The sequence below is a fragment of the Centruroides sculpturatus genome, unplaced genomic scaffold, assembly GCF_000671375.1.
Source record: "Centruroides sculpturatus isolate CEXI.00-Female unplaced genomic scaffold, Cexi_2.0 scaffold648, whole genome shotgun sequence".
NCBI lineage: Eukaryota > Metazoa > Arthropoda > Arachnida > Scorpiones > Buthidae > Centruroides > Centruroides sculpturatus.
The window spans coordinates 36761-50420 of record NW_019392627.1 but is presented as its reverse complement, the minus strand read 5'-3'; the positions used below and the strand labels follow the sequence as shown (position 1 = coordinate 50420).

General features: G+C 31.2%; 1 protein-coding gene across 1 annotated transcript in view; it reads right to left on the bottom strand.

Annotated features, from left to right (window-relative positions):
• Positions 1-13660, bottom strand: part of LOC111617777 (5-hydroxytryptamine receptor 2A-like) — an 89323-nt gene that overhangs the window by 43186 nt on the left and 32477 nt on the right. The window lies entirely within an intron of this gene.

The window sequence follows — 13660 nt, the reverse complement described above, 5'->3', positions numbered from 1 at the left end:
TGCTGCCCAGAATCCTATAGAAAGGATCGCAAGATCATGTTCACAATTTTCAGTGTACCTATTTTGAAGGTATTGTCTACTCTTGAGTGGACACGGTTAGCATTACTAGCTAATGTTTTATTCTGGGGAGCCACAGTAGGTCACTCCTATTAGTAATATGAGGAACAGCGACGGAACAATACGTTCGGCAAATCATGCGATTTTATATGTTGCCTTTCAAGGCAAAGTTGGCTGCAAACGGCCATTTTCCAGTACGATAATACTCGGCTACACACAGGTAGGATTTCTCAGGGATGTCTTCATGTTATCATACTTCGTTGGTNAGAGTTTTTTACGGTAAGCCTTAATCCTGTCCATCTCCCCCAGTGGGGGGAATGTATATTATATAAAAACACTTGCGTATTCGAATGCAGCGTTGTGTCAAAATTTCAAAGGAATCGGTAGGAACAAACGAACATTACATTTTTATTTATATAGATAGATAGAAGATGATCTGCTTTAGTTCATCCTCACAGAAAAGCATAATGCCTAACAGAAAAGCAAACTTAGGGCGTCGTACTCGTAGCGCCATTTATTGGACATAAAAGCCTTAACCTAGATGATATCTTTTAATTTATATGAATGTTTAACGGAATAATATACAGCCTATGTCCACCCTGGAGTTCCATTCTAAATATTGGTGAAAGAATTTTTGAAATCAGATGAGTAGTTTCAGAGAGTATCCGCTACATCCAAACTTACAAACATTACCTCTTTATAATATTAGTATAGATTACGAAAATTTACATATATAATGTGGATATATAATCAAATTTATCTTCATCAAAAGAAGGGAAAGTAATGAAATTGTTTCAAATCTGAGTTTTTTGCAAATCTTTACGTTTTGAAACCTCCTGAATTCGAAAAAGTCAAAAAAATGACAAAAAAGTTCCGTGTATATGTATGTATGTATATGTATGTCTATTTCGCTTAATATCTCAAGATAGGGTTTTTTTTTTTAAATTCTTTCCGCCCTGTGGGCACTAAGAGGGCCTCTTTTTGCAAGCCCGTTATGGGTTTGGCCAGGCCCACAATGGGGCTGCCGGGTGGTGAGGGACGGGGACCGACATATCCGAACGGACCATCCCCCGAAAAATTCCTGGGGATTCCTTGGCCCGTTCGGATTCGAACCCAGGTCCCCCAGAACGGTAGGCTGCCACCTTGACCGTTTGGCCATCTGGCCTCTCAAGATGGGGTAAACATTAAGAGAAGGGTAGGAGTTAATGAAGATTTTATTCGTTACTAACATTTGTAGCTTTTCATAAAACCCATCCCTACCCTCAAAATTAAGCTTTTTGCCATTTTATAGTAATTAAAATATAGAAAATTTTTATTTAAAAATTTGATAACAGATGGCGCCACAAACAATTTTATTTATTTTGCTTAATATTATACAAGTTATTTTTAAAATAAAATCTCATAACTGCCGGGAAAGTTATGCAACTCGTTGCTGGATTTTTATTTTTATATCCAACGAATTATTAGAAGCGCACCAGTGGCATAGTAGATAAAACACTGGTTGGTCACAGGTTTGGACCTCGCCAACGGGCTGGTCTCGTGGAGTTTTTCGGATTTTCTTCACCTGTCAAACACTAGAATACGGCCCAATTTCCCATAAAAGTCCTCCCAGATGGCATCTCTTTTGGCAGTTCGCCCACGTGTCGAGTTGTATCCCACGAAACCAAACTAATTATTAGAGCCATGGTTATGAAATCGTACTTTATATAAATGATAAAATACTGTGTTTAATAAATATGTAAAAGATGAACCTGAAATGAATGGCGAACTTTTAAGTATTTTCCAGAAGCATCCACAACGCAACACATAGGCGATCTGCCGAGAGATTGCAATCCCAGAGAAATTTCTATGGAAAACTGGCACCTATTTAGGTGTTAGTACGCGAAGAAAACCTGGAAAACTGCATGTGGCTATCTCGTTATAAGATGAGAACCCGCGACCAGTGTTTAGTGTTTCTATTTATTTGACCATTGATAGGCGTTGAAATTGTTTTGTTTAATAATTAAATCATTATTTTACCTATTTTAAAAAATTTATAATAAAATTTTGTAATAAATTTTTGAAAATAAAAGACGCTACAATTTCTTAAATCGTATTTTATTAATTATTCACAAGATTAGACCAGACATTACCTCCGATAAAGCAGAGAACGTATTGTATTATTTATGATGGAAAGATGCGAAAGAATGTCTTCACAGCTATTATTTATGTCAAATTAATTACGAGATCAATATTATAATATGGATCATTTTCATGGTAAATAGCCTTCTTTGAACTTCTAAAGGTAGAAGAGTTCATCCAATGTTATTCAAATTGGAACTCTCATTAGTAGAAGTGCGATCTGTTTACACGTCAGCTCATTAAATGAATTAATTGGATAAAATAACACCTTAAATTTTCTACAAATTCGATTATTACGAGCTTAATATTAAATTGTTTCAATTTAAAATTGCTATAAAGAATTTATATTATTATAGAAATTTTTGTATGTAGTCCTGATGGCCAGAAGCTATGGAATCTTCTATTGCTGTGAAGGACCTAGAGATAAAAAATCATGATATAAGAAATTTTTCTATCAATAGTGCAGATCGGCTCTTTATTCTCCTTCTTCACTGTTGGTTGGTCAAACTCGTTGAGAACTGACCTTTTGAATGTTCTCAAAATTGAATTTGGTCAATGATTTCTATTGCAGACATTGTGTAGTAAATATTCCAAATAATAATTCAGTTGATTTTTGTAAGCTTAAGTTAACTCTAAGCATACTCGAACATTTAATAACGCCATCTCTAAACGGCGGCCATTATTTTTCAGGAATGTTTATTTTTGAAATGCGTAAAATATAACTTCCAAACGATTGTCACCTTCTTTTTTATGTTCTCACCAGTGGCCGTTGTTCAGAGGGCCTGAATTTATATTAAAACTTGGATTTGTACGTTCTAACTCAGATTTGTTTGGATGGGATACGGCAACGTGATACGCGAGAAATCTTATCAAGTTGGGATGCCTCCCGGGAGGATTTTCTACAGGAACCTGACTCCTATTTAGTTTTTAAACTACATGTGGCTATCCTATTGGCGAGGCACGAAACCGCGACTCGGACCTCCCTAATCAGTTCTAGTTACGGTACTACTTTAAAGGAAAAAAATATCTGCTTTGGTGAATATATGGGATTTGTATAATTTATTTATATATCTAAAGGTTATTTCGGAGGGTAAAGCTTGATATGTTAGAATAGCCATTTTATATTTTCCGGTCCACAATACTGCAACCAAAGAAGATACGAATAAAGTTATTTGTCATATCGAAGTTATGAAATTTTAAATTTTAAAGTATACTTATAGAGATGAAAACTATTGTGAATTTAGATAAGTCTTCTTGCTTATATTTTGCTAAGCTGGTAGCTTTGCATAAAAGTTTACATTCGGACTGAGAAGAAATAAAGTGACCAGAAAAAGAAACTAACCTAATCTCACTTTGACACGAGTATACGAAATAAAATTCTATTTCTTTTCACCGAAACATTCAAAAATATTTTATAAAATGCTAAAAAAAGAGCATTATAAAGAAAATTTATCTGAAAATTTACTTTAAAAAATTAACTCTAAAAGTATTTTTAAAAATACAAACTAAATTTAATAATTTGCAAACTCAATATATAATATATTGAGAATATAAGAAATATATAATATATATATATTATATATTTCTTGAATTTATTAAATATACATCGTCGAAGGATAAAAAATTAAATTATTATTTGTAGATCAGCAATTTACAGGTTTTGTTTGATTTCATAGGTTAAGGCAAAGCGATACATGAACGATCTTTCGAGGGGTTGTCTACCTAGAAGACTTTCTATCAAAAACTATTTAAGGGGTTCCTATTTAAGTGCTAGACACGTGAAGAAAACAGAAAATTGCATGAAAACTCCACGCGACCAGCCTGTTGGTGTGGCTCGAACCCACGTTCGATGTTGAGTGATTTTACCCACTCGATCACTATTGCATATTAGCCATTTATACAAATTCAACATTTGAATAAGTAAACACATTCAAAAGTTCGATGATCCCAGTCTTCGTTATAATTATTCAAATATTTTTGAAAAAGTTTTAAAAGAAATAAAACGAATAAAAATATTTCCACAGAGGGCCTCTTTTTGCAAGCCCGTTATGGGTTTGGCCAGGCCCACAATGGGGCTGCCGGGTGGTGAGGGACGGGGACCGACATATCCGAACGGACCATCCCCCGAAAAATTCCTGGGGATTCCNTTTTTTTTTTTTTTTTTTTTTTTTTTTTTTTTTTTTTTTTTTTTTTTTTTTTTTTTTTTTTTTTTTTATAAATACATAAAAACTTTTATACTAACGAAATGTAAATTAATTTAAAATATTTTTAAAAATAAAAAGAAATATTAGCTCTGTAATTTTTATATAAGTAAATATAAACATTATAAATTTTAAAATATTTTATTTTAAAAAATATGTCGGATATATCGGGCCCCGTCCCTCATCGTGGGTTCAGCACGATGAGCCTAAAAAAAGGCCCCTTAGTGACCACAGGGTGGAATAAGTTGAAAAAGGTGCATTATTTAATTGATAATAACTGAGTTTAACTTATTTGTTAAGTAGAAATGTCATTCAAGCTTCTATCAAACATTTACAATACAATTTTGGATAAAGAATAAGCAAAGTATCAGTTGTAACATAGAATAGAATTTCCTTTTCGTGTATTAGATCCATTGTAGTTTTAACAGAATGCATTAAACCTATTTATAGATAATGATACTTACTGTAGTTTCTACCGTTTTCTGCTACTATACACTAACAATTCTCGTCTTACAAATGTTTCAAATAAAGTTTTAAAACACAAGTTTGGATTGGATTAGATTGGTTTAATGGAATTGGTCAATGAAACATTTGGCGATCTGTTAAGGGTAAACTTTCTAAGAAAAAATAATCTTTAATTACGTGTTAGACACGCGAAGAAAACCTGTAAAATTCTACGCGCCAGCTTGTTGGTCAGGTACGAACCTCGACTTCAGAGTTTTTATCCACTCGTCTCCCACATAGTCATTTAGTATGAAAAATATTGACGACAGGATAAAAAAGCTAGACATTCGTTATGTTTATAGTATATAAAATAAATCATTGCTTGGAATTTAAATAAGTTTTCGTGATGCATCGTCAACTGTGTACATGTACAGACCATAATATAAAAATAAGAAATAAATGATAAAACTATATTAAGATAGACAGTCTTTTCCTATTTTAATAAAATAGCAACCGACATGGTGCCTCGTGGGGGTGTTTATTGTAGATGGATAGGAAACAGGAATACTAAAGATGCCATCTACATCAATTTATCTTTCTTTAGTAGAATGTTATTATTGCTTATTATATCTTATTTATATTTTAAGAGTGTATTAAAATTTATACATTCCTTTCGTAATGATGCCAAGCTATATATTTAATTATTTTCCATTAAAAAAGACTCATCGGTTGCCAAGTGGATAAAACCGTTGAACACTGGTAGTTTGGTCGTGATTCGTGCCTCACCAACGGGTTGGCTACGTGGAGTTTTCCCGTGTTTAATAAAATACCTAAATATGTGCCACTTTCTCATAATAAGCACCAGTGCCGCGTTATCCTATGAGGAAAAAGGCAACTGCCTGGGGCCCCACCAAGAAAGAGCCCAAACCAATCTTTGATAAACTCATTACTGTTGCAAGAGTATCGAAAGTTAAACTTGGCGCCATATCTGGGACCCTAAATTGCCGGTATGGCACAGGTGCAGCGCAGAACTTAACCCTCCAGAGATCAAGGAAACCAGGGGGAGAAATTCTCCCAAGAATTTCCCGAAGAAACATGTCTGAAGTCAACCCTATACGTGGGGCCATCTAATTCAAATTTACCTAGGCCCCAAGAAGCTATAATGCGCCACTGATAAGCACTTTCCGAGAGGCATCCCTTGGCAGATCACCCATATTCCATTGCTGTATTATAGAAACCGAACCAACCTATTTGAACAAAGAACACTATATTATCTCAGTTCGTGATCATTCTTTATTAGTTACACATAAAAAATAATATCCAGTAAACGGTTTTGTTAAATTATTCAAAAAATTCTCACCTTATTCTAGAAATTTGTATCTATTATTTTATATTTAATGCAATAACTTTAATCATTTTTTTTAAATTACCCAAAATATTCAATTTACACTCGAAATTGATCGTTACGCTTTATACAACATAATCATTCGTTACCTTCAAAGGATAAATGTCAAAGCACTTGCATTGCCTGGAAAATACAATAAAGTTTCCATAATTGGATGAAATTTTGTCATAACCGGATAATGTCATATAATACAAAATGCAGGTGCTGTAAATATATCCAGTGATAACGCAGGAACTCATATTGGATGGTTATAATATTTCAAGTGAATGGTCTCCCATCGAAATTTTGCCCACCAGTGGCCGAATGGGTAGAAGAAAACTACTGAACACTGGTTGGTCATGGGTTCGCGCCTCACAAACGGACAGGCCATGTGGAATTTACCGAATTTTCTTCACTTGACTAACAAAGTACGTACAAAATTCTTCATTTTTTAATTAATAGTCTATTTACAAGCATGATTGCCACTGTAGAAAGATGGCACTATATGGATGTTTGAATATTATATTCTTATAATATTCAAACATCGATATANAATTGACAAGTTAAAGCACTACCGCGCTTATTTTAATAATGTAGACATGAAGTTAGTGGATAGAAAAGAAAGTTTAGTTTAAAGTAACTGAATTCAGATTTTTTTCTAGTTCTTTCTGCCCTGTGGCACTAAGAGGGCCTTCATTAGCAAGCCCATTATGGGTTTGACCAGGCCCACAATGGGGCGGCCGGGTGGTGAGGGAAGGGGCCCAACATATCCAGACGGACTATCCACCCGAAAAATGCCTAGTCATTTTTCGATTCGGCTTAACCGCTCGGCATTCCGGCCGAATTCAGATTTTTAAAAAAGTATAAAACGTTTTTCTCCTCTTTTTTGAAAAGTAAAATTTTCACTCAAAATCAATTTTTTAGATGAAATTCAAACTAAGTATCAATATAAATAAAGTTAAAATGAATGTTTTTTAATGGCGACAAATTATTTTTTTACAACAGAAAAAGATTAACGTGTTAAATTAAAAAAGTATAAAACGTTATTTCGAATTACATTTTACGTTAAATGTTTCACTCAAAATCAATTTTTTAGATGAAATTCAAACTAAGTATCAACATAAAATTATAATAACCTCATAATGTATGAAAACAACGATCAGCCATAACTTTTATTACTTCAAGAATTCTCATTCACTACTTTTACCTTCGGCGAACTTAAATTGATTGCACATAAAAACAGGTAAAATTTCAAATATTTTTTACTTAGATAATAAAATTTTAAAAGATCTTAATCGTATTTCATATTTTTTTATAGCTTATTAAATGTTAATAAATTTAAAATCTAATTATGCTTACTTTCCATCAGAAAAATTAATTTATTATTAAAATAATCTAATTACAGTAAAACTTCGGACAAGACAAAATATTTTACCGGTTTGGCAGGTTTCCTTTTTTATTAAGGTTCCGTTTTGGACAGGGTTTAATGTGTATAGCTTATATATATATATATATATATATTTACAATAGAATGTCTGTTTGTCTATCCCCTAAACACTTCTAAACCCTTTGACTGATCTGTACCAAATTTTTCAGAGTTAATTATAGGATTCTGCGGAAAATATAGAGTACCATGAAACTTGGACATATCCCGTTTTCATCCCTTTGACACTATTATCTGTATTGTTTATGAGAAAAATACATTTTGAGCATACAATAAATAGTTTAAATTTTTTTTATAATTTTAATTAAAAAAAATGCAATTTAAAATTACTCTCAACTTCAAGTAATACCAGAGTAAATAAGAAAATAATTTTAACAGTTAGAATTTCATACTTAATTATTCATCGTATCTATTTTTAACAAAGGAAAAAAATTCAATATTTCAAATTTATTTTACTTTTTTTTTATTATCTAACCTGTAACAAAGATTATCTTACAAGTAATAAGTCAACATCAGTAAATTGAAGTAAGTGGAGATAGGTTATCAACTTTCCTGTATGTAATTAGTAAATAAATGCCTGGCCAATTAATCCTAAGCTAAAAGAATTTATTTATTAAACTTTCTTATTATATATATACATATATATATATATTAAAAATTCTTTAATCATTTTTCTCCCATCCAATAACGTTTTTCTCGTTAAATATAAAAAATAAAATTATTATTATTATCTGAAATAAGTTAAATTATAATATAATTAAACCTGTGAACAACGGCCAGTGACGGAATATAAGAGATAGCCGTTGTTCGGAGGTGGTCTCCTGAACAATTCCTGAAAAATGGCCGCCGTTTATATTTGCATATTATTCCTTACGAAACAAAATGTTAATTTTCTTTTGACAATTGCTTAACTTTCTCTTTGTTATTATATGTGACAGGTTACAAATGAGTGCACGCAATAAGAAAAAGAATAAAGGAAAAATGAATTTCTAAATATCGACCTTTCGAACATGAGAATTATTTTTTAAAAAATCTAAGGATAAAGAATGATTTATTTGAAAAATCGTTGACTGATTTTAGATCTTAATGACCCACATTCATACATATTTATTATGAACATTTACAAAAAGCTCTTCTAAAAAAATAATGTTGACATTTACAGTTGAACTCGTTCGAAAATAACATGCCGTAAAGAATATTTTAGCTGCACACACGAACTATATTTATTTAAATTTAAAATATATTAAGAAAGAAAAAAGATTATCTTGATTAGAAATATTTAAAAATAGATTTTTTTTTTGGAAAATCCCTATCAAAATAGTCCCATCTGTTTAATTTTGCATAAATAAGTGAGTGAAGCTGAATAATACTGCAATATACTACTTCAGTAATGTAGACTGTTTATATTATTGTAATGTAAAATAGGAATGTATATGATGCATTTAAAGCATCGGAAATTGTCGAAAATTATATTTTTTAATACTATTTTCTTAAATTTTATTAATAAAAAAAATAAGTTAGGCGTGTGCTCACCTAATTTGTATCCCACGTCAAGTCGTCACTCCAACTTGTATATAAACGTTTTATTCTATTTGATCTAACTTGTAAGTGTTTCTGCCTGCGGGGTGTATGTTTGAAAGTTGAATTATTCAGGATATAAGCTTGCAATCAACTTTTAAATAAGTTTTATCTACAAAAAAAAATCATTTTAGTTTTTAGTGTTGATAAAATAATAATTTAAAAAGTTTTGCTGTTTTCTACTTCCTTATTCTTGGAAGTAGTAAGCTCAAAAGTCAATACAAAGATAAATTTAAGAGTGTTTTATTAAATTTACTTTCTTTGTTTCTTTCTTGAAGTAAAAAAATTATATATTAATAACGATTTACGTAATCGATATGGAAGGCGGCAAAGTTTTACGTGAGTTTATATGAAACAAAATGTTCAACACTAATTTATTAACTACAGAAGGGCATTTCTTATCGTAAATTTTGAATTGTTTATCTAAACTCCACCCAATTCTTTCAGAACTTTGGTTTTTCACCCTTTCACCAAGAGAAGGTCTTACCATCTAATCTCTACTTTAATCAAGTAAAGTCTATTAGTTAGCAGAATCCTCTATCCCCTTTTTTCTATTTTATTTACTTTTGTTTCAACTATTGACCTTTACAAAATAGCCATCATTATTACCCTTTACTTTTCTATTGAATTTTATGAGTTTTACACAACAATTATTAAAAAAATTAATAAAAAATTATCTGCTTGTAAGTTTATTTATTTATTTTTTGTTCGTGTTAATTTTAGTAAATTAAATCCACATAAATATTTGTACTAAAGTCTCTACTGCCTATTTTATAACACTATTGGTCTAATTTTACCCTCTCTCTTGCATTTCTCGCGCGAGTGTGCTAGTGTGATTGTGTGCTTGTCTTGGCGACTATTTTGCATTATAACTCAGGACTGGATTATTGGATATGTAGGCATTGATGCTATTAAATTTTAGTTAATAACTAATATAATATAATCACTTACTAAAAAAAACACTCGTCTTTGTTTTACAATAATTGCTATTGGTAGCTATCACTTATTAAATTGTAGTCGTTAAAGGTCACACAAGTGAGGAGATAGAATGGAGTTGTCTCACAACACAAGTGGAATCAAACTTAATAAAAATATTACTCGTTATTGGCATTTATAATTTCTTTAAACACTCGCTCCTATCCAAAATACACCTCTTGCCTTTTCTAATTTTAGAATTAATTATGTATAGCATTAATTATCGATCTATTTCAGTTATTAAATATATATTTTTAAAATATTTATCTGTAGACATTTTTTTTAAACTCCATTTTTAGGCTGCAATTTAAAAAATTGTACACCTATAAATTCCCACTGTCGTCCGTCCGTAAGGCTGTCTTTCCTTAATCTCGAGAACGGAGTTAGATAGATGAAAGTCGACAACAGATATGGATAGCCACGTAAGCTTTTCAGTTACTCCCGTCACTAAACTTTAGAAAGCTTAGGGGCAGATGAACTTCCCCTAATGAATGACCCATGATCCCGATGAACTTCCGATGCAAACCGGAAGTCATGTTATTTCAATTCAAAATTTTCCCATGAAAGGTGTTAGATAGATAACACAGTAAAATCTGTAAAAATAGAAACCTAATAAACCGGCAAAAATATTCGATAGAGAACGATTCCGTTTTACAGAGGTTTTAATAGAAATTTCTCTATAAACATCGATTAAAAATGTGTTATTTCATTTAACATAATAAAATAAATATAAAATTGATCACAGTTTATCTTGTTTTTAAGTAAGATGGTCAAAATTTTTATATTAATTAAGTAATTAAATCTTTATTTTTTTTGTGCAATTGATCTTTAAACTTTCCGAAAAGTAAACTAGATTTTTAAGGATTTATAATTAATTAAAAAAAACAACTTTCATAAATGTATTGACTTTAGAAAATTGGATAATCTTAGTTCATATTTTCTTAAAATTATAGCAAAAATTTGGAAAATGCCAAAGTTTAATGTAGGAAATTTTAATAAATATAATCAAATCGCTGAAAAACGGATATTAACTGCAATATAAATAAACCAGTAGCGAGTTGCTCAACTTTCCCTGCAACATTTAAAATTTTCGTGGAGCTATCTGTTATCATATTTCGTTAAAAAATTTTATATTTTTAACTTATTATAAAATGGCAAATTGCTTAATTTTGAGGGTAAGGATGAGTTTTATAAAAAAAAAAATTATAAATGCTAATAATGAGTTAAATCGTCATTAAGTCCGACCCTACTGGAGATACACACGACCCCCATTATCTCCTCACCCCCTCGACCTTAACCACCAAAATTTAATAGCATCAATCTCCATAATAAACAAACTTCCCTGCAAAATTTTAGAAATTTTTGACAGAAATTACAGTTATTAAGCTTCAAAGAGGGTAAACGAAATCGTGCCTCACACACACACACACACACACACACACACACACACACACTTTTAAACATATAGAAATTACCCCCGAATTTTTTTTGATTTCTCGACATTTCAAGGTGTTTTAAGTCCAAAAAATGTAAAAATCCTGGAGGTTATTTTTGAGCGATTGCCATACTTTCCCTGCTACATATAACAAAAAAGGCCGATGTTTGGATTTTATTTTATATGAATGTTTTGTTCAAAAAAGTTTAGAGCCGTCGTTTAGAGGTAATCATTGTTGGTAGGTGGCCGTTATCAGAGATTCGACCAGGGTTTCTCATTTCCCGGTCTTTTGCTTGTCCCGAAATTTCGAGAAAAAAGCTATCTGTTCTCCGGAATTCCGGGAAATCCCGAGATATAATTAATTTTTTTTAAGATTTAAAATAAATCTTGAAATCGAATGATATAATTATTTTTCATTTTTTAAGTAATTTAATACATCTTGCAACTTCCAAAATAATAATATTAATAATGGTGTATAAAATTTTACACAGCATTATTAAGCATCCCAATCCAAATTTTTACATTTGAATTATGTAGAAATTTTCACAAATAGAAAAAATTTATTAAAGTTTGTTGGAAACTGCTTTTAAAAACTGCTTTGGATTGAGTTGAAAATTTAAAGAAAAAAATGAATTTAGATCAAACTTCTAACTTAGAAGGTAATTTTCATTTTGTAAATGAAGCATAATACAAAATATTATTGTAAATTTTTATAATAAGATTTTAGAAAGCAAACCCAGAACGCTTTTTCCAATTCAATTGATGTGGGTAGAATCATCTTTAATGCATTTAAGAGAAGACAGATTTGTGTTTTTTCACCAGTAACCTCAAAGATTTCTATTCATTTTCAAGATGTGTTGCAATACTTCTTTTGCTCTCTAGTATTCTTGATTTGTCTACCTTGGCTAACAGCAGCATCAAGCTTATAGTCCGATAATTCAGTAGTTCTTTTGGCTTTAATAATCAGGTTTATGAAGAAAAACTTCATACTTGTTTGTATCCTTGCCCAATTTGCACAACCTAGTATAATGAAGTTACTGAAGCTACTGGGCATGATTAAGACAGCATTAGCACAGTTATTCAAGATATTACAGGTTCTGACAAGTAAANAGTAAGAGAACGTTTTTACAGACTCATGGGTTCTGTCCGTCCTACAATGTGTTGGTCGAGTGATGATGAACAGATCAACACAGGTTATCTCTCCCGGAGGGTAATCTGAAAACTTCCTGGGGTTTTTCAATCGTTCTGATTCGATGCTGGATACCCAGAAAAATGAAATTTATAATAAATGTCAGTAATATGAAAGAAGATAGTAATATAACTTTTTAATTAACAGAAGTTAAAATTTATCACCAATTACACGTTTAGTTACATCTTTCTGTAAATTCTTTATATATTAGGTGATTGTAATTACAGTACTCCTATACAATACTGTTTGTAGAGATATTTCCGTGAAAAATTAGTACCAAAACTCACCACTATAGAACTTTTTGCGTTGCAAGCAATACATATTATACAGTCGACCCCCCCTATAACACGGGTTCCTATAGTTCGGATTCCTATATGACGGCGAAAAAATTGCTACGGTATCCGTACAAACATGGTAAAAAAGAACTCCTATAATTCGGTAAAACGTCATTGGGAAGCCGAACTACTTTCCGCCGTCCAGCGCCACGCTACGGAGAGTTTAGGCGGGTAAATTGAGTTTACTATCGTCTGTACAGTATTATATATAAATTAGGTACTGTACATATAATTATATATTAATTATATATACATTAGGTACTGTATATATAGTTATATATTAACTTATTTTATTGTAACCTTATTATAATTATATATATACTTTCCGCCGTCCAGCGCCACGCTACGGAGAGTTTAGGCGAGTAAGTTGAGTTTACTATCGTCTGTACAGTATGTAAATTAGGTACCGTAAGTCTAATACAGCACTAATTTTATACATTTCTTGTGAAAGAAACATTTCTTATTCAACGGCTATAAAAATTATTTATATTAATGAT